The sequence below is a fragment of the Ambystoma mexicanum genome, chromosome 2q (genome assembly GCF_040938575.1).
Source record: "Ambystoma mexicanum isolate Mex_15411 chromosome 2q, UKY_AmexF1_1, whole genome shotgun sequence".
Classification (NCBI taxonomy): domain Eukaryota; kingdom Metazoa; phylum Chordata; class Amphibia; order Caudata; family Ambystomatidae; genus Ambystoma; species Ambystoma mexicanum.
Genome location: NC_090924.1, coordinates 1,126,175,588 through 1,126,199,368, shown reverse-complemented (window position 1 = coordinate 1,126,199,368; position 23,781 = coordinate 1,126,175,588). Strand labels below are relative to the sequence as shown.

Sequence of the window (23,781 nt, the reverse complement as noted above, 5' to 3'; positions counted from 1 at the left end):
CCTATGCATCCGATCATGCCAAAGTCGGGTTTCTAATATCTAACATGACAGGGAATGCTCTTGCTTGGGCCACCCCTCTAGTTACAGGAACTGACCCAGTTCTCCAAAATTTCGATGCCTTTGTGGACCTAGTAAAACGCACTTTCGAGAGACCCGAAGTATCTATGGCAGCAGGGGAAGACCTGATGGACATTCGCCAGGGCCAAGCCGATGTGTTGTCTTACATTTCTTCCTTCAAAAGACTGGCATTGGAGACTGGTTGGTCGGAGCAATCTCACTTCATATTATTCCGCCGAGGCCTCAGAGAGGAACTTAAAGACGAATTGGCTCATTTTCCTCGTCCTGCCTCACTACAGGACCTGATGACTGCTGCGCTTCAGATGGAATTCAGGATGCAAGAAAGGCGGCAGGAGAGACGCAAGACACGCCCCTCCTTTACAAGAACCTCCTCACCTTCTTCAGCTACACTCAAACATAATGACGAACGTATGCAAATCGGAGCTACTCGTCGGTCCCTGACCCCTGAAGAAAGGAAAAGGAGAAGGGAACTTGGCCTATGTGCTTATTGTGCTTCAGATCGTCATTCAGTACATAATTGTACAGAACTGCCTCATAAACCGGCGGAAAACACGAACCCTCGTCCCTAAAAGGGACGGGTTATCGAGGGCAATCTTCCAGTCCCTATGTGACTATGTCAATTGATTCTTCAGATCCCTCAGAAGACTCGCGTCTGATGGTATTAACAGTAAAAGTTACCATTCATGGTAATCAAGTGGAGACCTTGGCACTTTTAGATTGTGGTGCAGCAGGGAATTTTGCTGATACACTCTGGGTGGACAAAGTTGGAGCAAAGCATATTGATCGCAGACACGGCCAAAAGGTTAAGGGGGTGGATGGTACGCCTTTGAGTTCTGGACTCATTGTACAGACAACTGAACCTCTGCCACTCACCATTTTTCAGCATTCAGAAGTCATCACATTCGACATTATCAGGGCAGCTCATTTTCCTCTGATCTTAGGGATCTCCTGATTGTGTCAACACAATCCCAGCATAGACTGGAAATCAAACAGTTTGCATTTCAATTCTAATTATTGCCAAACCCATTGTTTCCAAGACACACCTTACCAGGAGGAAAAGATCCATCCCACCACTCTTCACACGACTATTGGAGTACACTCTCTTGACAAAGTCTTGGAGGAATATCAATCAGTATCTGCAGAAGCTGCTCCCATGGCATTACCTCCCCACAGACCTGAGGACTGCGCCATTGACTTGGCTCCCAATGCTCTAGTACCCTTTGCAGGATGTTTGCGTTATCAAAAACTGAAAAGGAAGTACTACGGAAATACTTGGATGATAACCTGTGTAATGGTCTCATTAGACCTTCAAAGTCCCCGGCAGGTGCTCCTTTGTTTTTTATCCCCAAATGGGATTCCGAAGACCTCCGGCCATGCATTGATTATAGGGGACTTAACAAAGTAACTCTGAAGGATAGATACCCCATGCCACTCATCCCAGACATCTTGGAATCCATACAAGGGGCAACGGTGTTCTCAAAGCTGGATCTGCGTAACGCTTATCATTTACTCAGAGTAAATTCCGGTGATGAATGGAAAACTGTGTTCAGAACACCATTTGGCCTATATGAATACTACGTGATGCCCTTCGGACTAGTGAACGCTCCTGCCATTTTTCAAAGGTTTATCGACCATATCTTCTCAGATTTGTTATTTGTGTCTGTCGTCGTTTACCTTGACGATATACTGTTTTTTTCTCAGACCATGCCAGAACATCTAATACATCTCAAAGAAGTACTGGAGCGACTCAAAAGGCATCAACTATTGGTCAAAAGGGAAAAGTGTGCTTTTGGAGTTTCTTCTGTACCCTACTTGGGATTTATTCTTTCATCTCAAGGGATTCAAATGGACCAAAAGAAGGTTGATGCCATTCTCCAATGGCCAGCTCCTTCATCTGTTAAGGAAATACAGCGATTCCTGGGCTTGGCAAATTTTTACAGGCGATTTGTACCAGGGGTTCTCAAACATTGTTCTACACATCACCAGTTTACTAAAGAAGTCATCCGCGCCTTTTGCCTGGAGCACTCAGTCTGAAGACAGCTTTCAACTCTTGAAGAAAAGTTTCTGTAGTGCTCCCATCCTACGTCAGCCAGATCAAAGGAAACCTTTTATCCTTGAGACCGATGCTTCAGCTGCAGCCATAGGAGCGGTTTGATGTCAAGAATATGACCACACAGAACATCCGATAGCCTGTCTGTCCAAAACCCTTACAACAAGTCAGCAGAATTATTCCGTCATCGAAAGAGAACTCTTAGCCATGAAAAAGGCTTGCAAAGTTTGGAGGCATCTGCTACAGGGGAGTTGCCACCCCTTCATAATTCGAACTGATCACAAAAAGTTACAGGTGTTACAGTCAATGGATTGCATACATTCCAGACAAGCAAGATGGGCACATTTTTTTCACAATACGATTTCCAGATTACTTACATCACCGGAAGTCAAAATACCTTTGCTGATGCACTATCCAGAAAGACACTTACCTCCCAGACAGCCTCTTCCTACCCTGAAAAACTGTTCCCAAGGAATCGAATAGTGGCTACCATCACTTCATTTTTTCAACAGATCAGAGAAGCTGTCTCCTCTCAACCGGAGCCCCATGGCATGACTGACCGAGATGGCCTGTTTTTCAAAGGTCAAAAAATATGGGTACCATCCAAGACCCTCCAGAAAAACATCTTGTCTTGGTGCCATGATCACAAGACAGCAGGTCATAGAGGGCAAGCCAGTACCCTGGGCTTGATAAGAAGAGCCTTCTATTGGCAGGGTTTGCCTGAGGATGTCAAACGGTATGTAAGGACCTGCAAAGTCTGTTGTCAGAGCAAAAACAGTACTAAGAGGCCCATTGGATTGTTGCAACAAGACACCATTCCTGATCGCCCGTGGAGTCAGATATCCACAGATTTCATTGTGGACTTACCACCCTCACAGGGACACACATGTATAATGGTGACTATCGATTCTCTCACCAAGATGGCCCATTTTTCTCCACTCCCAGGTCTCCCGACTGCTGACAGCATGGCATTGGTTTTCATAAAAGACGTTTTTAGACTCCATGGTCTCCCAGACAAAATCATATCTGACCGGGGGAGTCAATACGTCTCTAAATTTTGGAAATCACTTTGTGCTGCCCTTAACATCCAGCGTGCTTTATTGTCTGGATATCATCCCCACACAAATGGCCAGACGGAACGCTTGAATGCCACCTTGATGCAGTACTTACGCAGCTACATGAACCTGGAACAAGATAACTGGGTGGACCTGTTGCCAACGGCGGAATTCATATACAACAACACCAGCCATTCAGTAAGTGGGATGTCTCCCTTCTACTGTTCATATGGTTTTCATCCCGAGCCATTATTCCTCTCTCTCCCTTTCAACCTACCCTTCCTGCGGTTGCTGAAACACTGTGCAGGATAAAAGATACTCAAGAAAAAGCAAAGGTAAACCTGAACGACAGTTTACAAGTCTATAAGAGACAGGCCGACCAACACCGGCAGGTGGTACCTGATTGGAAAGTGGGCTCTAAAGTGTGGTTATCCACTAAATACCTCCGAAGATGGTCTCAACCGTCTAAACTCTCCCCTCGGTTTATTGGTCCCTAACCTATCACTGAGAAAATCAATCCAGTGGCATTCCGCCTAAAATTGACACATGCATTGAGTCAGATTCACCCAGTGTTTCATGCTTCACTTCTTAAGAGTGCCGATCAATCTCACAAGGCTCGACCTTTCCCTATTCTTTCTCACTCCCCTGATTCATCTGAATACGAGGTTTCCCAGTTGTTGGATTCTAGGTACCGCAAAGGGCGCCTCGAATACCTGGTGCATTGGAAGGGCTTTTCTCATACGGAGGACTCTTGGGAACCCCGTTCACATATCCATGCCCCAATACTTCTCAGAAAGTTTCACCGATTACATCCCGGTAAACCGGGGGGTCTGTGTCTTGGAAGGGGGCATACTGTCATGCGACGCATTTTTTTTTTTTATTTTTATTTGTATATAGTTCAATGAACCTTTACAAAATAACACATTATTACAAACAAAAATTTTTTTCAGATAACCAGACAAAATACAAAACATCTCAATAAAACTGATAAAAGTAGAACAAAGCTTTAACACAATTTCCAAGAGAAAACAACCCAATAACAAACAAATTTAACACTGAAATAACAAAATCTCTTTCTCAATTACTTTCAAAAACTCTACTAAGGCAAAGATTAATGCTCTCTCATTTCCTTGCATCAGTCGAGTCCAAAGAGATATCATACAATCTGCGTAGACGCATTCCTACCTGGCGTCTGTGGCTCCGATTCCGATTAAGCACTTCCTAATTCCTGTCAAGTCTTTCGCATCACGTCCACATAGCAGTCTAGTCTTTTTGCGCTTAAGCAAACGTGGCGTTATTTAAGCCACACCCTATCTTCCTTCTGTGCGTTGCAACCCCTTCACGGTCAGCTGTGCGTTCTTTTGCTGCCGCGGTTTGCTATACGCTGTAATTCTGCTCCGCTGAGCTTTTACTCTCTCTTGCACCTCCTCGTCCTCTCGGGTCCCGATTCCCGGGACCCCCCTTCTCTCTCTATTTTCTTCTTTTTCTTTTGTTATTCCCGTCCTGTTTGCCTGCAGTTTTCCATTTTCCTGGAGTAGGAGCTATTGTATTTTCCTACCCTTCCTGTTTCTTGGTTATTCTTTCTTCGCTTTCCATTTCTGAGATTTGCTGTTATTTGCTGAGTTCTGCTAGTACAACCTACATCAGGATACCCACCTGTCATTGTGATTCACCGGGGTTTTTGCCTACACTTGGCTTTTTTCCCCTTTCTGGTCCCTCCCGGGAGGGGTTCACGGTCAGGGCGTTTCTATCGCTCTCACTGTGGCTTCTTCTTGTGGGAGACATCCGCAACAAAGAAAAAAAGAAAAGGACTACAGAGCACATGGAACTCGCAGCTCTATTGATGAAGACTCTTATTCAACAGGTGAGGAGGTGGAGGAGGGAAGTGGGGATATTGACGTCCTATCAGTGGAGACTGCTGACAGCTTCTAGTAAGTACTATTTTGGGACTTCATGCTATCAATTATAGAATGTGTCAACTTGGACTTCCTGTCAATCCCACCCAAGGACAGTCTATGTTTAATTAGAGATTTCACCGACTCACCACAATGTGTCTCATCTACCCCAACACCTTCTTCCTCGCTGTCTTCCGTGTTCATGGAAATCCTGTAACAATAGGCTGAAGGAAGGTGTCCAGCATTCTCAACATTCTGACCATTCACAGTACACAACAGAAAAATAAAGCATCACTGAATATAGGCAGGCAGTTGTGTAGTTGATGATGTATGTGTATGTGGTCCCAGAAAGGCCACTACAGTATGTATGTGTCATGTAAACACACTATTCAAAGTGTCATGGCCCCAAAGAGGAATGTGCCTTTGTTGCTATCTTGCCCGTGTCTGAAGCATGGAGTACAGCAAAACAAAAGAAATGATGGCTGGAAGATTTAGAATCAATCTTAATCTGGCATCATTCTTGGCAACCCTCTAGACCACTGTTTTTCAATTGCCAAGCAGTTACAGAAAGGGGAAAAACCAAATAGAAAATCAGGTTTGGTCCCACTGCAAAGGGGCAGTCCAGCCCAGAATGATAACAGGGGTTAAGAGTAATACCAAACCCTCCATCCATCACCTCCTTTGTTCTGCTGATATCACCCCGAGAGGGACAGCTTTGCACAGATGTGGGTCCCGTGCCTGCTGGGCGTAGAAACCCAAGAAACGCCTCACAGATTACGTCCAATGAGGCTGAAACATGTCTGGGTTGCCTGTGATTTTCTGCGGAAACGGTGTGACCAAGCAGTTCAGGTTGGATTGTTCCTTTTGGGGTGGGACTGTGGAATGTATTAACCCACTCTGCTATACTATGCGGTCTCACTCTGCTATCTATGGTGCCAGAAACAGCAAAATGGTGGCAAAACCCTTTGTGCGTGCCAAAACCTTCAAAACCGCGTTTCAACACACAAAAAGATGGCTGCACAACCTGCCACCCATGGTGCATGTGTGGTGGAACAGAGCACATGAGGCAGAAAAAGTGCCAGTGGACTCCATGATAAGTAAACATGGAGTACAGAGGGAGAAGAAGCACTTTGCAAATGAAACTCCAAAAATGTGCCTGTGAATGACATTTACTTTGCTGCTGAAACTCCAAAATGCCTGCACTAAACACTCTCCAACACTCCAAATCTTGATTGCTGCTAAAATTCATTTAATCTAATGAAGCACTGTGAATTTACAAAGTCCTAAAATGTTAAGAGCAAAACATTTTTTCAGCAAAACTGGATTGCCTGTGAATGACAGTTCCTGTCAAAAATCTGTGTGCAGCCACCCAGGGCTACCTGAGTGACAGCTCCTGTCAAATGGGCTCTCCTGATTAAAGTTTAAAGTTGCCTAAAACTAAAGATATGCCAGATTAGCAAATATAAAAGGATTGTTGCTGAAAGGAATACAGATCTCAGCTGTTTTTATATTTAAGAATGTAATTTATCCATGTCATCTGATGCCACAAGTTTGTTTTAGGCTGGCTGGGCCTGCCAGAGTTGAAAAACAGGTTTCACCCAAGGGGAGGGCATTCCTCTCAGCAGAGAAACACTGACACATGATAATTGTGGGTTAGGAAAGACTCTTGTCTGCAGCCAAGGACTGAACAATGGCAAATCCTCCAGGCCAGGAAATGGACGTGTGAAAGGGTCGTAAACTGGCCTGCAGAAGGAAATCCAAAAAAGGTGGAGGCTACTCCTTGCGCCAGAGACAGACAAAAGGATGACCATTTGCTGCTAAGAATATATAATGAACATTTCTTTAAAGACTTATAATGTGCTTTCAGAAATGGTGAAAAATATAAAAAGGACAGATTTTTTAGTCTTATTTTTGGCTTTACATTTAAAGATGTAGTGGAATTGTGTAACATATTCGAAACAGGAATGGCAATATATATGGTTTTATGTGAACTGTGTTTATGCTAGAACTGTTAAACTTTGCACACACATTCCTAGGGTAAAAATGCATATTTGTGGAATTCTGGAGAAAAATTGGAAAATGTGTTCATGGCGAAATGGACAGAATTCTGCAAAAATGGCGAAACAAGGTCTCAGAGCTGTGGGCAGTTTTAGTTAAGCCGGCCCAGACACCCATTTTTGTGTTGTCATTTGAAACGATAAATAGAGACAGCTGACAACACATGAGACACTCACGTGTTCCAGTGAAGCACTTTGTTCCAGCATTCAACATCCACCTTCAGCATCCTTCCAGATCCAGATGCCAAGGACCAGGCCAAGCAGTAGCTGAACCATGTTCAGCTAGGCCATAATCCTCAACTTATCCTTACAACCCAGTGAAGCGCTGTGTTGTAGGAAGGCACCTGAAACTATCTGGCTTGCTGCCATAAGGCTTGCCTGATGAACTCACAAACCCGCTGATCTGAAATATCCAGAAACAAGAAGGGCAGTTCCCGTGCAGTTCCTGCGACCGGCCTAGCTGATCCTAGCTGATCGTGTCCCTTGCCTGATGTGCTGTCTTTCCTTGATAGACCCGATCCATTGACCAGAATCTCGACGGGCCTAAAACCTTAAATCCCAGTGGATTGTGTGTATTAATAGGACTCTAGAGAACTATTGTATACCTTGCATTATCTTGTCCCACATAAATCTGTAAACTATCCTTTCTGTCATAACCAGTAACAGTGTCAAAATCTCAGTGCTATCTTATTCTATCTATTTGCTAAAGCATAATTTTCTTAGTCATTTTTAGTTTTGTAAATTAAAATCCCATTTCGAGTGTGTGGACTGGTTCCGCCGGGGAAGGCGCTGGGGATATGTTACTGAAGTCATGAATCAGTCTCAGAGGTTACTATGTCCCTACTTGCTTGTCTAGTCTGCATGCTCTAGTCTTAAGTAAAAGCGTAACCCATATTTTCTGATTTCAAACTGAAGTTCTTGTCCAAAACTTGTGTCTTTATTTCCCAAAAACTTCCATAACTCCCGCAGTTTTTATGATAGAAACGAAATTTCAATTCCTACTGATACCTAACATCCTTAGCTATCTCCACAACACATGTGGTAACCAGTTTTTCTCAAAAACCGCATAGTAAAAATGTGCAGCGATTTTCCATTTAGCAAAAGTTTTACACGTGTGAATTACCTTTTAAATTATTTCCGATCTTGCCTTTGAGATTTCAAATGTTTTCTTTTGATTAAATCATTGCTTGTGATTGCTTGCATCTGTTCAAAGCGGCTCCCATATAAATTCATAATAATTTAAGCATTTTGACCACATAGTGTTTTTGCTCAGCCAATTTCAAAGCCATGCTGACAGCTGAAAAGTGAAATCTGTTTTTCTCTTGTGTTTAAAGGGGGAAAGTGGGAGTGATATTCTGTTTGATTTGTTTTATCCCTGAGTACCTGCTCTCTACTCACTTCTATTTTAATTATCCATTGGTGGGTTGAGGGGTGTTGCAGGGGGAACCTCTAACGATAGCGCTATCTGTTCCAAACCAACCTAAAAGTATTCTTTTCTGCATTCTTTTTGTGTTCATTACCTGATTCTCGGTACATTAAAGATATTATTCAGTGTTTTATCACCCCATTGGGGATTGTTGTGACCTATTAAAATATATTGTTATTTAAATTTTAAATAAATAAATATTTACCTTTGCAAACTAGCCTGATTCCTGGTTCATTGTGACCGGGGAGGCGGGGAGAGGTATATGGAGAAGGGTGTGATATGAGTGGTATATTATTCAGAATATTGAATTTATGGATAAAAATAAATAAGGGTTTCATTTGCGCACTACATGCTGGGCGAGACTTGGGTGTGTGCCGGATTCAAATCCCTTTACAGGACCAATCCTGATGTGCATATGGTCTTTCCCCTTTCTATGATAGCTTGGTAGGTGAAGAACTATGGTCCAGTGAGTCCGGTGACCCAAGAGCCCGGCAGCCCGACTGATGGAGTGCTGAGACTGTGGCTGCTCTGCTGATGCCCCCTGTTTTACGCTGGCCTCCATGGGGCTCCTGCTCCACCTAGATTTCTCCCCTTTCTAACTGTCTAAGGTAGTAAATACCAGTAAACACTAGCTGGAAGCGGGCAACTTGATCAGGTCAGGTTGCAGACTACCAGTCCACGCTCCACCATTTTATCAATTACTGTAATCAAGCACAGTTATCAATTACAGGCTTCCAGACTATTTGGTATCTTCACTTCAAAGCCTTTTGAGCACTCAACACTCACTCACTGTGCTCAACACTGGATTGCAGATAGTGAGTAAATCCTCATATGAAGTGATCGGCAATCAATCTCAGTGGGGGCAGCAGACAGACAGAGTCTAACAGGTGAGGGTCCATGTGTTTTAGCACAAGACAACATAAAAGTCCATAGAAGTTTAAGAGGGGCCAAGGCCAGGATCAGGGCCCGGACCATCCTACAGCAGCTTCACGGATCATCACATCAACATGAGCCCCAGCTCGCTCGCAAATTTAGAAGAAAGGTCACTCCAGCAGCTCCTCAGCGCCAAGCCGCACTGCTTTACTCCATGCCCCCCACAGATGATGCCCTTGAAGCCAAAACAAGCCTGGAGATGCTTGTGGTCTTGTGCAAAAGGGATGTGACCAAGCAGTTCAGGCTGGACTGCCCCTTTTAGGTTAGTGCCAGGCCTGATGTGCATATGGTCTTTCCCCGTTCTATAATGGCTTGGCAGGAAAAGAACAATGGTCTGGAAGGTTGCCCACAGTGATGCCAGAGGATAAGATTAATTCTAATCGTTCCATCTATCACCTCTTTTGTTTTGCTATAGTCACCCTGAGTGGGAAGGGAATACCCAGATGTGGATCCCATGCCTCCTGGTCCAGAGTCCCAAGCCACTCCTCACTGATGATGCCCAATGACGCCAAAATATTTCTGGGGATTTTGTTGTCTCGTGCAAGAGGGATGTGGCCAAGCAGTTCTGTCTGCACTGCCGTTTTTGTGATGGGACCAAGCCTGATTTGGTCTTTCCCCTTTCTGTAATGGCTTGGCAGGCAGGGAATGATGGCCTAAGGGGTTGCCCAGAACAATGCCAGAGGTTGAGATTAATTCTAAACCTTCCAATCATCACCTCTTTTGTTTTGCTCTACTCCATGCTCAACGGCAGCCACTTCAGATGCAGGCAAGATGGCAACAAAGGCAGATTCATCTTGGGGCCATGACACATTGAATAGAGTGTTACACGACACACACAAACAGTGGCCCAGAGTATCATTAGGTAGTGGCTTTTCTTGGACACAACTGACTGCCTATGCCCAGTGATGGGAACATATTCCCTGCTCTTGCTTTCTTTAAAAGACATCTTGGTTATTATGTAGATTACATTGTTGTTTATATATATTTGAAAATGTTCATGTTCTTCTTAAAGTGATCTAACTTTGTTGGTAGGTGAATCTAAACTCTGGAGTGAATATAACAATACATATTAAAAACAATGTTGGAATTGTTTATTCTATGATCTAGAATCAATTCACAGATTTACAGAAAAATGAGAAGACATTTGTTTTTCTTCTCTTCTAAGTCAACATAATAATAGGTTAATAGATTAATGGATGTTTTTGAAAAAATATAGAATGTTGCATCCCTAATACTTAAATGCATTCTTAGGTTAGTATAAGTATCGGTAATGTTTGTATGTTAATGTACATGACTTTGTAATGATGACATTCTTGTGAATTAGAACCATTCTGAGAGGGGTCTTGTATTCACATCAACTAGGAATATAGTTTTTGGTTGGTTTAATGACTCTCTCGTTCTTAACTAAAGAACAGAAGATGATTCTCGATCTGTAATAACAACACGGTAGAATATTACCAATAGTTTACCAGGAAGCATATGTCTCACCGTTGCATCGAATACAGTGATATATGTGAAGCTACCTGTGTATGACCATTTAGCAATGATGCAGAGATTCGTGCTGCCTTCAAAATATTGAGAATTAAATCATTGGGTACGTGAGACATCATAGAGGCGACTTTTCCCAAGCAAGAGGTTAGAATATTGTAATACTTCATCCAATGCAGGTAATTTTCTTTGCCCAGCTCGCTTGGCAGGATCTGTCTGAAGGAGATAGGTGTTATGGACTGTAGTTATGGACCGCTATGAGTCAGATACATTTTTTCACTACAGGACTCATTTAAATATTTACAAATGCTCTTTATTGATCATATGCGAAAAGAAAGCCCCATACATATCTCGATCTTTGAAGAACATTCATTTACATTATTATAAATCTGTGAAACACTTGAAAGTGCATGCTTAGATATTTACTTTTTGAACCTCATTATACTTGATCTTTGGGTGACTATTTTCCCTTCCCTCTTTTCAGGATTCTAATATTCGTACAAGAAGTAGTTTTTGAGTAACCAAACTCATTAAAGAATATTAAGATCTACATCAACTGGATAGGGGGGTCTAATTTCGGATTTATGCCAGATACTTAAGTAATAGACAATATATTAAAATGATGTCCTTAATTTGTAGGAAATATATGATGAAGAATACAATGGCATTAAAAACGCGTTGGAGTAATATTCCAGAACCCACTTAGATTGGTGTAAATTCACATGAACACACAAATACCCTGATTCATGGAAGTATTTGCGTGAAAAACGCAGATTTGCGCGTTTTTCTGCCCGAAAATCCCTGTTTGAAGTATGGGGATTTTTGGGCAGAAAGGTGCGCAAATCTGCGTTTTTCACGCAAATAATTCCATGAATCAGACAGATAATATATGTTCAAATGATGTATTGATTTTTATTGAATTATCTCAAAATTAGAGATTGTTTTTGGCAACAAAAATCTTCATTAAAACATCTTTTTTTAATTAGTTTGTACTTTACTACATTAAATGAAAACATCTTTAATTGTTACATAAGAATTCTCTATCCTTCCCATGGATCCCCCTCACTTCTCATCCTTTGAATACCACTACTCTTCCTTCTTTTGCCCCTCTTTGACTTTCATTGTCATGTTTTGTCCCTCTGTCCCCGTTTCCACTTTTTGCATGGCTCTTGATATTCTTCTCTCTACTGTCCTGACCTCTACTACCCTTCTCTTCCGCCTTTGTGACTTTAATCTCTAGCTCTCTTCTACCTGTGCTACCTTACTGCTCCTCTCTATTCTTGATTCTAACCCACTAATACAAGTTCCCACTCCACCTTCTCATATATCAGGTCCTCCTTGGCCTTATTTTCTACACTGTTCTCTGCTTGAGTTATTGCTCGCCCACTCTGCTCCTCCGATCACTCCCCTTTTTCTTTCTCATTTCCTCTCTCTGCACCACCCAATCCTTCTCTACTTTCATCGCCATGACCTTCTGATATTTCCTCTTTTCTTCTACTACTGTCTCTACTCTTCTCTCCCTTTTTACTGTTTCCTCTCGTTCAGCTGATTCTGCCTCTTTTCTTCTTTCTGGCACCTTGAATGACTCTCTTAACCTTCTTTATCCCTCTGTTGCTTTTGCCCTGTCTCATAGGCATTCTCAGCACTGGATTTCAATGACTCTTTGGTCCAGTTACTGCTCACTGCGACAGACTGAGCGGCTTTTGCATAAGTCTTGGGCAGCAATTGACTTGTCCCTTCTATCTTCTCTCAACTCTACCGCAAACTCTCTGCTCTTCTCCACCAAGAAACAATATTTTCACTCGCTCTTCACCTTATTTACATCTCATCCTTGTTGCATTTTCCCAAATTCAAACCTCATTCTTTCTCCTGCTCCTCCTGATCCCATGTTATCATTTCCCATTGTCCGTATTTGGCTTTGCCAACTGCTTTACTTCTAAAATCTCCCTACTTCAGTCTTTCATACCCCCTACTTCCTCTCCTCCTTCCTTTTTTCACAAGCTGTTCTCCCTCTTTTGTGATGTCCACATTCCCGCCTCTCACCGAAGTGGGCATTTCCTGTGCCCTGGCTGGGGCTCATCACACTGCCTCCCCTGACAATCCTCTTCCTTCCCACCAAATCCTGCCTGTTTATTCAAAACGTCTTTCCTATCTTGCTGCCCTCTTCAACACTTCTCTCTCCTCTTCCACTGTTGCCTCCCACTTCAAGCATGTCTAAATCTTTCCTCCTATTTTAAAAAAGCCTGCACTCGACCACTCCTTGCCTTCTAATTTCTACCCATTTCTCTTCTCAATTTCCTCTCAAAATGTCTAGCGTGTATTGTCTATTCCCAAGTTTCTTCTTTTATTAATCTGCACTCTCTCTTACCTCCATTCCTGCCAGGCTTTAGTCCATGACACTGCACTGAAACTGCTGTCCTGTCAGTCATTAACTCACTTCTCACTACTCTAAACGTTCCTCTCCTTGTTTTTCTAGATCTCTCAGCCTCTTTTGACAAGGTCAACCACGTTATTCTCATCTTTTCTCTTGCTGAACTTGTCTTTAATGACTCTGTCCTCAACTGCTTTCATTCTTACCTCACAGGACGCACCTTCCCTGTTTCTTGGGCTTGTCACTCTTCCTCCATTTTGCTCATCTCACATAGTGTCCCCCAAGGCTCCGTCCTTGGTACTCTTCTTGTTTCTCTCTACACCTCTCCTCTCATTTCTATCATCTCTTTCTATGGCTTTTTTCATCACCTCTACATAAATGCCTTGCACATCTTTCTATCGTTCACCTCTTTTACCAACTCTATTCACGCTTCCTTAACTGCCTGTCTTCTTGTTATTCAGTCATGGATGCCCTCTCACTATCTCCACATTAATCCTTCAAAAAAAGATGTTCTTCCATGCTCCTACGATTCCCCTCTGACTGCCGACACCCTCAGTCTTCTTTCCCCTTCTATCATTTCCAGTGCTCCATCGGTTCACAATCTTAGTGTCATTCTTGATTCTAGACTTTCGTTCTCTCCTCATATCTCTTCTATTTACGTTCCTGCAGCTGTTTACTATCCGTAAAGCTTGTTGGTTCTTTTTCCTCTCCTAAACTCCTTATCTCCTCTCTAGTTTTTTCCAGACTATTCTATTGTTCCTCTCTTCTCATTGGTCTCCCAACATCTCACCTTACTCCTCTTTGTTCAATCTATTTTTCATCTTTTGGGGTTCTGTGCATTCTCTCCTCCCACAACTGTATTACTTCCATTCTGCACGCTCTAAACTGGCTCTCCTTTGAAACTCATTACTCTTAACTTCCTTTGGCCCTCATTCCAACCCAGGCGTTAAGGGTTTAACGGCGCCGTCGGCGCCGTTAACCCTTAACGCCTGATTTCCACCTTAACGCCTGCTTTTAGCAGGCGTTAAGTACCAAGGCGCTAAGCGTCCTTGGCGCTAATTACGGCACCGTAATTTACGGTGCCGTAATTAGCGCCTTCCCCACTCCCATTATGCCCTATGGGGCAGAAATGGGAATGGGGAAGGGTAAATGGGGATTTACCGCCCCACTCACCTTGGAATGGGGTGGTAAATCCGCCATCCACCATGGTGTAAACTCTGTTTACACCATGGTGGTAAGGTAGGGAACTTACCATCTGGGTTGGAATGAGGGCCTTTGTATTGATTTTAAGTGAATCTATTGCCTCGTCCCATCTCTCTTCTTTAATCTATTTCTAGTCCCCTACCCATTCGCTCCGTTCCCAATCCGTTTTTCTTGTGACTGTCCCCTCCCCCCCTGTTTGCTATCATTTTTCCTCTCCTTTTCGCTTGCACCCAAAAATGTGAACTTTCTCCCTCTCTCTGCATTCCATATCTTATTTCCCCCTTTTTAAGACCTGACTTAAAGCTCATCTACTCACGGACTGATCTCTTGGCTTTATTTTTTTGACAAGTTCATTTTTATTGTACCGTTATTTACTCGGTTGAGCGTTTAAACGTCAAGCCCTATACACGTTCAAAACATGTAACTAAATAAATGTTATTTATGTGCATTTATGAGTTTTCAGTCAAGGTTTGCTGATTATAAGTTAATAAGAATACCTGAAAATATGGTTGTATCACTATAATATTGTAGCAATTTGTATGAAACATATTGTTTTGTAATTTGATTAATTTGAATGGGAAGAGCTTCTCAGCTCATTGTAAAGTGTGGGGGAACCGACTCCTGGACTCCTGGTCAATATGTTTTACAGTTAGTAGGGTTAGCTTGATCCCTTTGTTCTCCCAAAACCAGAAATTAATTTACAATATTATATTAATTTAATAATTTTGAAATGTTTAGTGCACCTTGATACACTATAGAAAAACATTGTTTATGGTAACCATCTACCCTGCATCCATCCTCCTGGCCCTTCCCCCGGCAGAAGTTGTCCCTTAGCTGTAATCATCCACAGCTCCCTCAGCCAGAGCACCATCACCTCGCCACTGAAGCCTGGGAAGTGCTTGCAATTGTCAAGTAACCAAGAGTGGACCCCAAGTGGCTTATCAAGTAAAAGCAACATTTTCCATTATGGGTTTCCTCCTTGAGGACACAGTGGACACATGTGATCCAAAAGATGTGGTTGAACTACATCATTCAGTGTAAGCAATGTTGCCTCTGAGCCAGGTGTTGGACACACACTACTACCATGAGTGCAATGTTTGACCAGTTTGTGATATGATTGACTTTAACATCATGGTGCTGTATGTTGCGATGACACTTGCCAATCCCTTTTTCTTTCTTGTGTACTTGATGTTGGTATTGTGAGCACTTGCATGATAGGGCCACTCACACACTGTCTTTGGCTCAGGTTTACAGAGGGCACATATTACCTCCACCTCCTTCTTCTTTGTCACAGAACGTACTCTATGAAGGTGCGCCACCTTCCAACAGAACCCTTTCCAAAGGATTCTTATTTTGAAATATTTGTTTGCCCCTCGCCCTCAGAATTGTGGGTTTATAACACCTGATCAACCCCATGATCTTCCTGTTTTGCTTCCTGTCCTTTCAGACTGTAAGCCCTGGAGAGGTTAGCTGAGCTGCCCTCTTGTTATCCCAAAAGGTTGATTCTCAAGCAGGACGTTGTGGGTCCAAATATCCAGTTTGTGAAGTATGGGGCATCCCTGGAGTTTCAGCTTGGCTGAGTGCCATGTGTGAACAGGCGTGTGGGTGGCTGCAGATGGATATCTCCAGGCCTGCAAAAGGGTAGGGCACTGGGAGTCAACATCTATAGTCAACAGCATTGTAGCTCACTAGGGACCATGCTTCAACCATGACTTAAGGAATTCTGAAGGTCGCAGACCCTCAGCCAAACCAAAGTATTAAAATAAATAAATGAGAACACTAATAATGACTTACTGAAATTGGGGATCAATATGAATAAAACTTTGGAGGGGGCAGGTCAGGAGAAATGTCCTTGACAAAAGAAAACAAGGAAGCCGGAGAGCAACAAATATTTCCTTCTGACCTGCAATGTATCCACCCTGTTTACCCTGATTATTTGTTTTTAAATCTCAGCAGACTCTCAATTAAGGTATTCCGTTTGTGTTTGTACTAGATAAAGCTGTTTGCAGCCGTGTCAGGCTGTGCAGTCGCACTGACAGTGGAGACTCTGGACATGCAGCTAGTCCCATGGCACTGGGCAAAGGCTGTCAACTCAGTGCCAATGAATCAGACTGCTATGAACCTGTCTGAACAAATGATCACTAATCGGCAAGAATGATGTCATTGATGCCATGTTTTAGCCAGAACACGATAGTCAGGTGATGCTCTGTGGACATTAACATAATTGGGGGACTAATACATACGGACAAAAGGCATGATTATTCTAGATAAGGCGGGAATAGTGAACGGATGGCCCTTTAAGTGCCTTTCGACGATGCGGGGTCAGTTGTCTGGAGTGTACTAAAGATGATCATCTGGAATGCAGAGTGGGTTTGTTGGATTAGGAATGGGTTAGTGCTAGAATGCTGTCTGTTTGTCTTGCAAGACGTCCTTTAATAAAACCATTGTGCTCATCACATTGAGAGAAATACTGTCTTTTTATGTTTTAAGAAAGGAACCCTGCTAGTGCCAGCAACCTCCCTCCCACCGGGAACTGCTTATATTTTCTGTTAGATACAGTTACCATCTTGCCAGTTGAAGAACGGTTGGACCGACCCTGGACATCTCCTAGTGCCCCCTATGGGATCCAGACCCACAGTTGGAATGCCAATGTCGTACCTTCTGACTGCTGAGCCTAGTCTTGTGGCTTGGTAGTGTGTCATGTTTTGAATTTTGGGATAACATTAATAATATTCTCCTTGTGAGTCCCCTGGCACCATTCTGTTTCTTGTGAGTATGAGGTAATTCTCATGCTCCTTAAGCTGGGGTCCAGTGTTGATTGAGTCATTTTGCGATGCCTGTACTTTGAATCAACCTATGTCCTTCTTAAGCTCCTACCTCGGATCTTTCAGGTTCTGCAGTAGAATTCAGTTGCATATAGGATCTGTTTCAGTGACATGCTGAATGTTCTTGATGGGGGCCAAAATCTGGGCACTTTAGCACCTGGTTCTTGCCACTTCTGCTTCTTCAGTCCACCTGTGATGAGGCTCCAGCCACGTGCCATCGAGAAAGCAAGTTCAGCACACCCCCTTCCTTGGTTCAGGGGATTTTATCTCCCCAGTGACCGCAGTTTATTGGTCATAGACCATAGTGGGGGAGAGGGTCTTAGAAGAACTGGGCTCTGTTCCTGCTTCTTTGGGGATTACCTGCCCTGGTCCTCAGTTGTGGCCCTTCAGCCCTGGCAGACGTTTTGAATCCCTCCGGCTCGCCCTTTCCACAGATATTCAGCCCCACCATTGGAACTACCACTGGCCGTATGTCAGTGGAGTGTTTTGGATGGGAGTCTTTCTGGTAGGCTCTTCCAGATCGTTTAACTCTGGGAATAGGGGTGCAGTTGTTTCCCTGTTATGAGTTGGGGAATGCTGAGCGCTTGTCTTGCTCAGTTTTTCCTTGGGGCTCGGGGAGTTGGGAGATGGCCTATGATTGCTTTCTTCCTTGCTATTTCCTGGGGCTTCTGTGATTCTCGGCGGGTCTCTTGGTATGGGCTGTCCAAAGCTAGGGCCTTCAGCCAGCCTAAAGCAAGCCTGTTCTGTTGAGTGGTCTGGCTACATGTCTATCCACTGCACTTGGGTTGTTGCACCACTCCTGTTGGTCTTTGTGAGCGTTGTCCTTCAGACTTTCCTCTCTCTCGTTGTGGGGTGGGGAGGTGGTTGTTTTACTCTCCCCGTGGGATGGCAACTGCTCCTCTTCAACAGGGGCAGGGGGTGTAATTCCTTTATGGTCCAATCTTTAGATGGTTGGTATACTTCCTAGAGTAAGTAATGTGATGTGGAACAGGGACGTGGAGGTAATGCTCAGAATAATTACATGTAATCTTCATTACTCATAGTCTTGCTCTTTCTCGTCACAGTACTGACACCCTCTTTACCCTGCTCGGTTTTGGTATCATCCCAGGTCCTTTCTATTAATGGGTGTATTATAGGATTGTTCAGGTGCTTTAAAGTCCAAGCTATGATGCCCAGGGATGATTTTATTTCTTCAAAGTGTTCTGTCGGAAGGCGAAGCACCATCCTAGATATTGTACTGTGATGAGGGAGAGTAGGATCAGGAGTTATGAAGATTACCAGCAAGTAATTCAAGCATTCTTTCAGACGTTGTGTATGGTTGCACCACATAATCGCTGTAATCATCTGTTTAGCACTTCCATTCATGGCACAATGTGGGCCAACGCAACAATCTGGGTTTGCGCTGATGGGGGTGTTGTAGGCGTGTATGCTACTACAGTTTTTCCTTTGCGCCGTTCACTTTTGTGCACTGTTTATTTTGTCGATCAACTCACTACACAATAGTTTTGTGATGCGCTGTGTGCTTTTTTGCTCCCTTTTTGAAAATGAGGTTCATTGACTCCAATACACTGAACATGCTTGCTGGGAAATATGTTCATAGCGTGTTCTTACCAGAGATGCATGCATAGAACACCTGCTTACTACAATGAAGTACATAAAGAACACTCAGCTTACCAGACTGTGTGTGCCCGTTTCATGAAATTATTTTTGCTCGATGCAAATTGACTTTGCACTGCCCACAAACACCCTGATTCACGGAGCGGTGCAAAGTGTATTTTTGCAGTGCAAAGTCGTTTGTCACTGTAAACATACACTCTGCACCGCTCTGTGAATCAGGGTGTTTGTTGGCATTGCAAAGTCACTTGACACCGCGCCACAAGTTCCATGAATCAGGCCTTGTATGTTTTCATTAAACTCCTGTTCAGAATAATTTCTTAATAGGGATTTGTATTCTTGTGAATTATGTTATCGCTGATGCCTCTGAAGATACTACTGATGATGTTATGTGTGAGATTTTCAGAGATGGCAATGCTTTGGTGGTGAAATATTTGATATAATCAGTGCTGTCTGTTGTGATGTCATACATTGTCATCTGTGAGGTCATAAGTAGTGCACAGTGCTGAGGTAACGTTACACAGCTATCAGATATATTTCTAGGCATTTAAGGTTTTTAATATAACTTTACAATGATTTCCGTTTATCTGTCTTCTTAATACTTTGGCGTTTCCAGTGAAATCTCAACCGCTGAAATGGCCTGAAACACATTTCCCAACATGTTAAAAATCTTCTATGGAACGCATCTACCCTTTTGCATTATATAATTGCTGATGACATTGAAAATGATGCTGGGGATGCCCATTGAGCAATAATGCCCTCTAATGTGGGCATTACTCTTTCAGTAGTGCCCCCTGCTTCAGTTATGCACCCAGAGACCAATGTGGTCGCATAACATAGTTAGAGGGCTTTATTGCCCCATGGCAGCAACCTGACATGGAAAGCGCAAATACTTTTATTGAACATTTAATAAACCCATTTTCATTTTCATAGAGTAAAATACAGAGTCCTTTTTATTGTGTGTAGTGGTTGTGAAACTTCGGTTACTTTCTAATGAATTGACTAGTGTTCAAACTTTTTTTGGTTTAAATTAAGTACATAACTGACACGGTAGTAGATATGTTAGCCAATTGCAACAAAACATTTTGTAATTTTTATTTCAAATTAATATGAATTGAAAATGTTCCTTAATTGTGCAATTTGCTTCTATTTTGGTGGATTTAGGTAACTAGGCATAGATGGATTGGCAGTTTATTCTATGATGTTGACTCTGCAGTGAACTCCTGTAATGGCCGCTTGTTGATTTCCATGATTTGAGAGTTTGCGGAAGCTTGGTATACGTCACTGGATATGATTCTTTTCAAAAGCTCCCCTTAGAAACCGCACCAGGTCTTTCTTTTTCTCCAGATTGTGCCATGGAAAGGTGAAGTTAAGCAGCAACTGGGGTGATCTCATAACCCAGAAGCAGCAGCAACTGTGTAGGCCTTCAGCATCAGAGCACAGTGATTTGACATTTCAACTGTGGACCCAGATTTTGATTGAGTTCTGGTCCATTCTTAACTAGAATACTCTCAATGATATCTTTATATTGTGTTGCAAAGCTTTCTGCATTGAATGGTCACTTGCAAATAAATTATTCTCCGGATCATTTTAACAGAACTCACTTCTGATGCCACGCCTAGAAACAAATTGCTACATTTACAGTCATCTGGCACCCAGAAAGAATGAGGTCTGAAAAATATTTTCATCCTTGATAATCAAATTCTCCTGAGACTTGATGGAGTGTTCCTCTTTCATCTTTGGCCATGCATGAGTCATGGGTAAGTTTCTTCTAGCTCCAGCACCTCTCCACTGTTCCATAAATAAAAGAATGAAAGGAAAACTTGTAAGACATCAACAATGTAGCATTGTTTAAGACAGAAAAAAGCTGAGCCTTCAACAATATCAGGTCCAGACTTAGTATGCTTGCAAGGATGCCAAGAACACTTTGGAGAGAGGACAAAAATGAGTGGATTGTTTTACATTTGAAATCTTGGAAAAGGCATGAATCCCAAGGTCTGATTGTCAGAAGCTCTAAATTGTTCTGGCGTTGACAGTATAGCTCTGGGGAGTCCGCTAGGCACATTTCAATGTGTGAAAATTGCTTTCAATGCATTTGCCCTTTTGATTATGTTTTCATACACAACGACCAGTCACTCCTTACTTACCACTGTCATTAGATTCTGCTCAGGTCTGACAGCTTTCACACGTTTTAAATCTAAAAGATGTATCCACAAATGAGAAAAGCACATCTCCAAATTTAGACAAATGGTCTGGGATTGTTGAAAAAATTCGAAACTGCTGATTTTCGAAAACCTGCTTACTCTGCCTTTCCTTTCAAAATAACTGCAAATAGGTTGTGCAATCAAAAGACAGCACACACTGCGAAAAAATAGACTTTTTATCATAACACAGGTGTCTTTTTCTTTAAATGATACCATGTGAAATGCATGACATAAGCGCCTGGGGTGGGCACGGCAGCCATTCAGGTTGCTCGGAATCTCAAATCCCCCGCCAGCTTCCCTCCCTCTCTCTGTCGCTTTCCCAGTCTGCTCCCCTACCACCTACTTTCCTAGCAGTTGCGATGCCACCACGCTGCTCCCCACAAGACCCTTAGCCTACCGTGGAAATGGATGAGGGGCTCTGCATGGAGCCCTGCAGTTCATTTCCAGGGCATCCATGTTTAGTGAGGATTTCTTTGAAACAACGGGTCACGGAGAGCACACTCCCCTTTCACACAAACAAATTCATGTTAAATCTCCACTGATGTACATACTTTGTCAAACATGCAAAGATTGTTTAAAATCTATTTGGAAGCAATTTCACCAGACATTTTTATAATTAAGCAACTATTTACTAGAGTCTGATGATGGCAGGGCAGATGTCAATCGGACCATGAATTCTACAGAAAACTGGCAAATTCCTAACGTTTCCCACAATATGAGAGGTGAATTGATTTTGCTGGTTAATTGCAGCAGACACTACATACTGCTGTTCCTAGTAGTTTCACTCTGACAAAAAGTTACTTACAGAAACAATTAAATTGGATAAAAAAAAGCAATTTTTCATAAAAGAAGATTGATTTAAAGTAGTGCATTTCGTACAACACCAATCAATTTAAATAAATACATAAATTATAGTATAACAGTATCAGCACGTGGTCCTCCCACTGGAGTATTCATATCATTTTAAACTCTTATGGAACTCTCTTGATGAGCCTCCAACAATTCTGTGATCATCGAATGTGGTATTTTTATACTATCTAGATTAATGCAGAACAATGTGCGACTCTGAAAATAACTTTTTCAAATACTTAGAACATCATACAATGTGCCTGAGGGGGTGGGATATTGCAACGCACTGTTGGAGTTGTTTTGATTTCCTCTGACACTTGTTCCGTCCGTAGTCAAATAGAATAACACATTATTTGTAACAGAGACTGGGCAGGTCTTGTCAGGGGTACCTGACTTCCCCAATTAGACATTCAGAATAATTTTAAATGTATTATACACATTTTAAAGAATTCCCCACATAATACTTAATGCATAGTCTTTTTCTGTGAGTTAGTTCAATTTGTCTGACTCTTTGTGAAACTTTTTAAATTCAAATATAATGCCCTCGTCGTCATGGGCATGGAAGGAAAGACTGTTGAATACTCGGAGCTGATTGACAGATGTGTGTGTGTATCCATGGTAACGTTGGTGTTGCTTTAAAATACATGTTATTAATCATACGTTCATATTTCGAAATTCAGCGTTCTTAGTTCGTAGGTTTTTCTCAACGCAGTTATTTCTGAACTGGCTGAAACATTGCATATTCCCCAAAATAAATGAGATTGTGGCACTGAAAGTCAACGCACATCGCACATCCATTCATGTGAGAATGGCACGTTCAGGCATGCATACAAATAACACCGCACGGCATCCTATTCAGCAGCGCTTACACACAACTAAAAAGCAGCCAGCAATTATCGACTGGGTGGACAGCTTCGCACATTCTCGCACACTATGAAACGTAACTGAGATTTACCAGGAAAGTTACTTGAAAACGAATTTCAATATGCAAATAACTGTGCCACTTGGACGTCATAGAAAATAGAAACCTGAAAGCATGACCAGTTCTGGGTGTGATCTCGGGATCAGCTCATGCATATTAAGCGATTTCATATGGTCCCGTTCTTGTAGATGAAACTGTGTTTGGATAAAAGTATACTGGTTGTTAGAAAACGGAGGGATTCGGGAAGTCATTTTATTGTGTGGTTCGGTTGATTAAAGGTATTGCTGGGACTTATGGGTGCAGCAAAATGGGAGATGTTGATGGTAAAGGCTAGGAATGCGTTGGAAACATGCCTGAGGTGACTGATGGCAAACATGCGTCTTGGGCTCGAGCAATGATATATGCTAAAAAGCATTGGCAATGCCAACAGTTTGGGCTTTTGTGGGCATCTAATAGCAGTGCCTGCGAAATGCTTAATACTGTATGCACATGGTCAATCAATAGGTGGGCAAATAACCAAACACCTACAAGCTTTGTGTTGTCTCCTACATGCGGTACTCACACAATCCGAAGAGATGCAACAAAATGCACCAAAACGAAAGCCCCCGCAACTTCAAGTAATCAGTTCTGGGCTCTGCCGGGCTGCAAGATAAGCTAGCAACCAAAAGAGCCTTTGCCGCTGTGCTTGCAAGAAAAACACAGGTTTCAGCTCAGTGCTTCTAAAAAGAAAAAAATATCATGAAATATGATTCTCCTAATTCTGGTCAATCACAGATGGATGAAATCCTGATTGCACCTTAATGGGATTCAA

At 42.6% G+C, this 23,781-nt stretch overlaps 1 long non-coding RNA gene across 1 annotated transcript in view; it reads right to left on the bottom strand.

Annotated features, from left to right (window-relative positions):
• Positions 1 to 19,930: 19,930 nt before the first annotated feature.
• Positions 19,931 to 23,781, bottom strand: part of LOC138569987 (uncharacterized) — a 174,090-nt gene continuing 170,239 nt past the window's right edge. Inside the window, exon 2 of the long non-coding RNA XR_011303362.1 lies at positions 19,931 to 20,786. This is a non-coding gene — a long non-coding RNA (uncharacterized lncRNA). The remainder of the gene's footprint in view (positions 20,787 to 23,781) is intronic.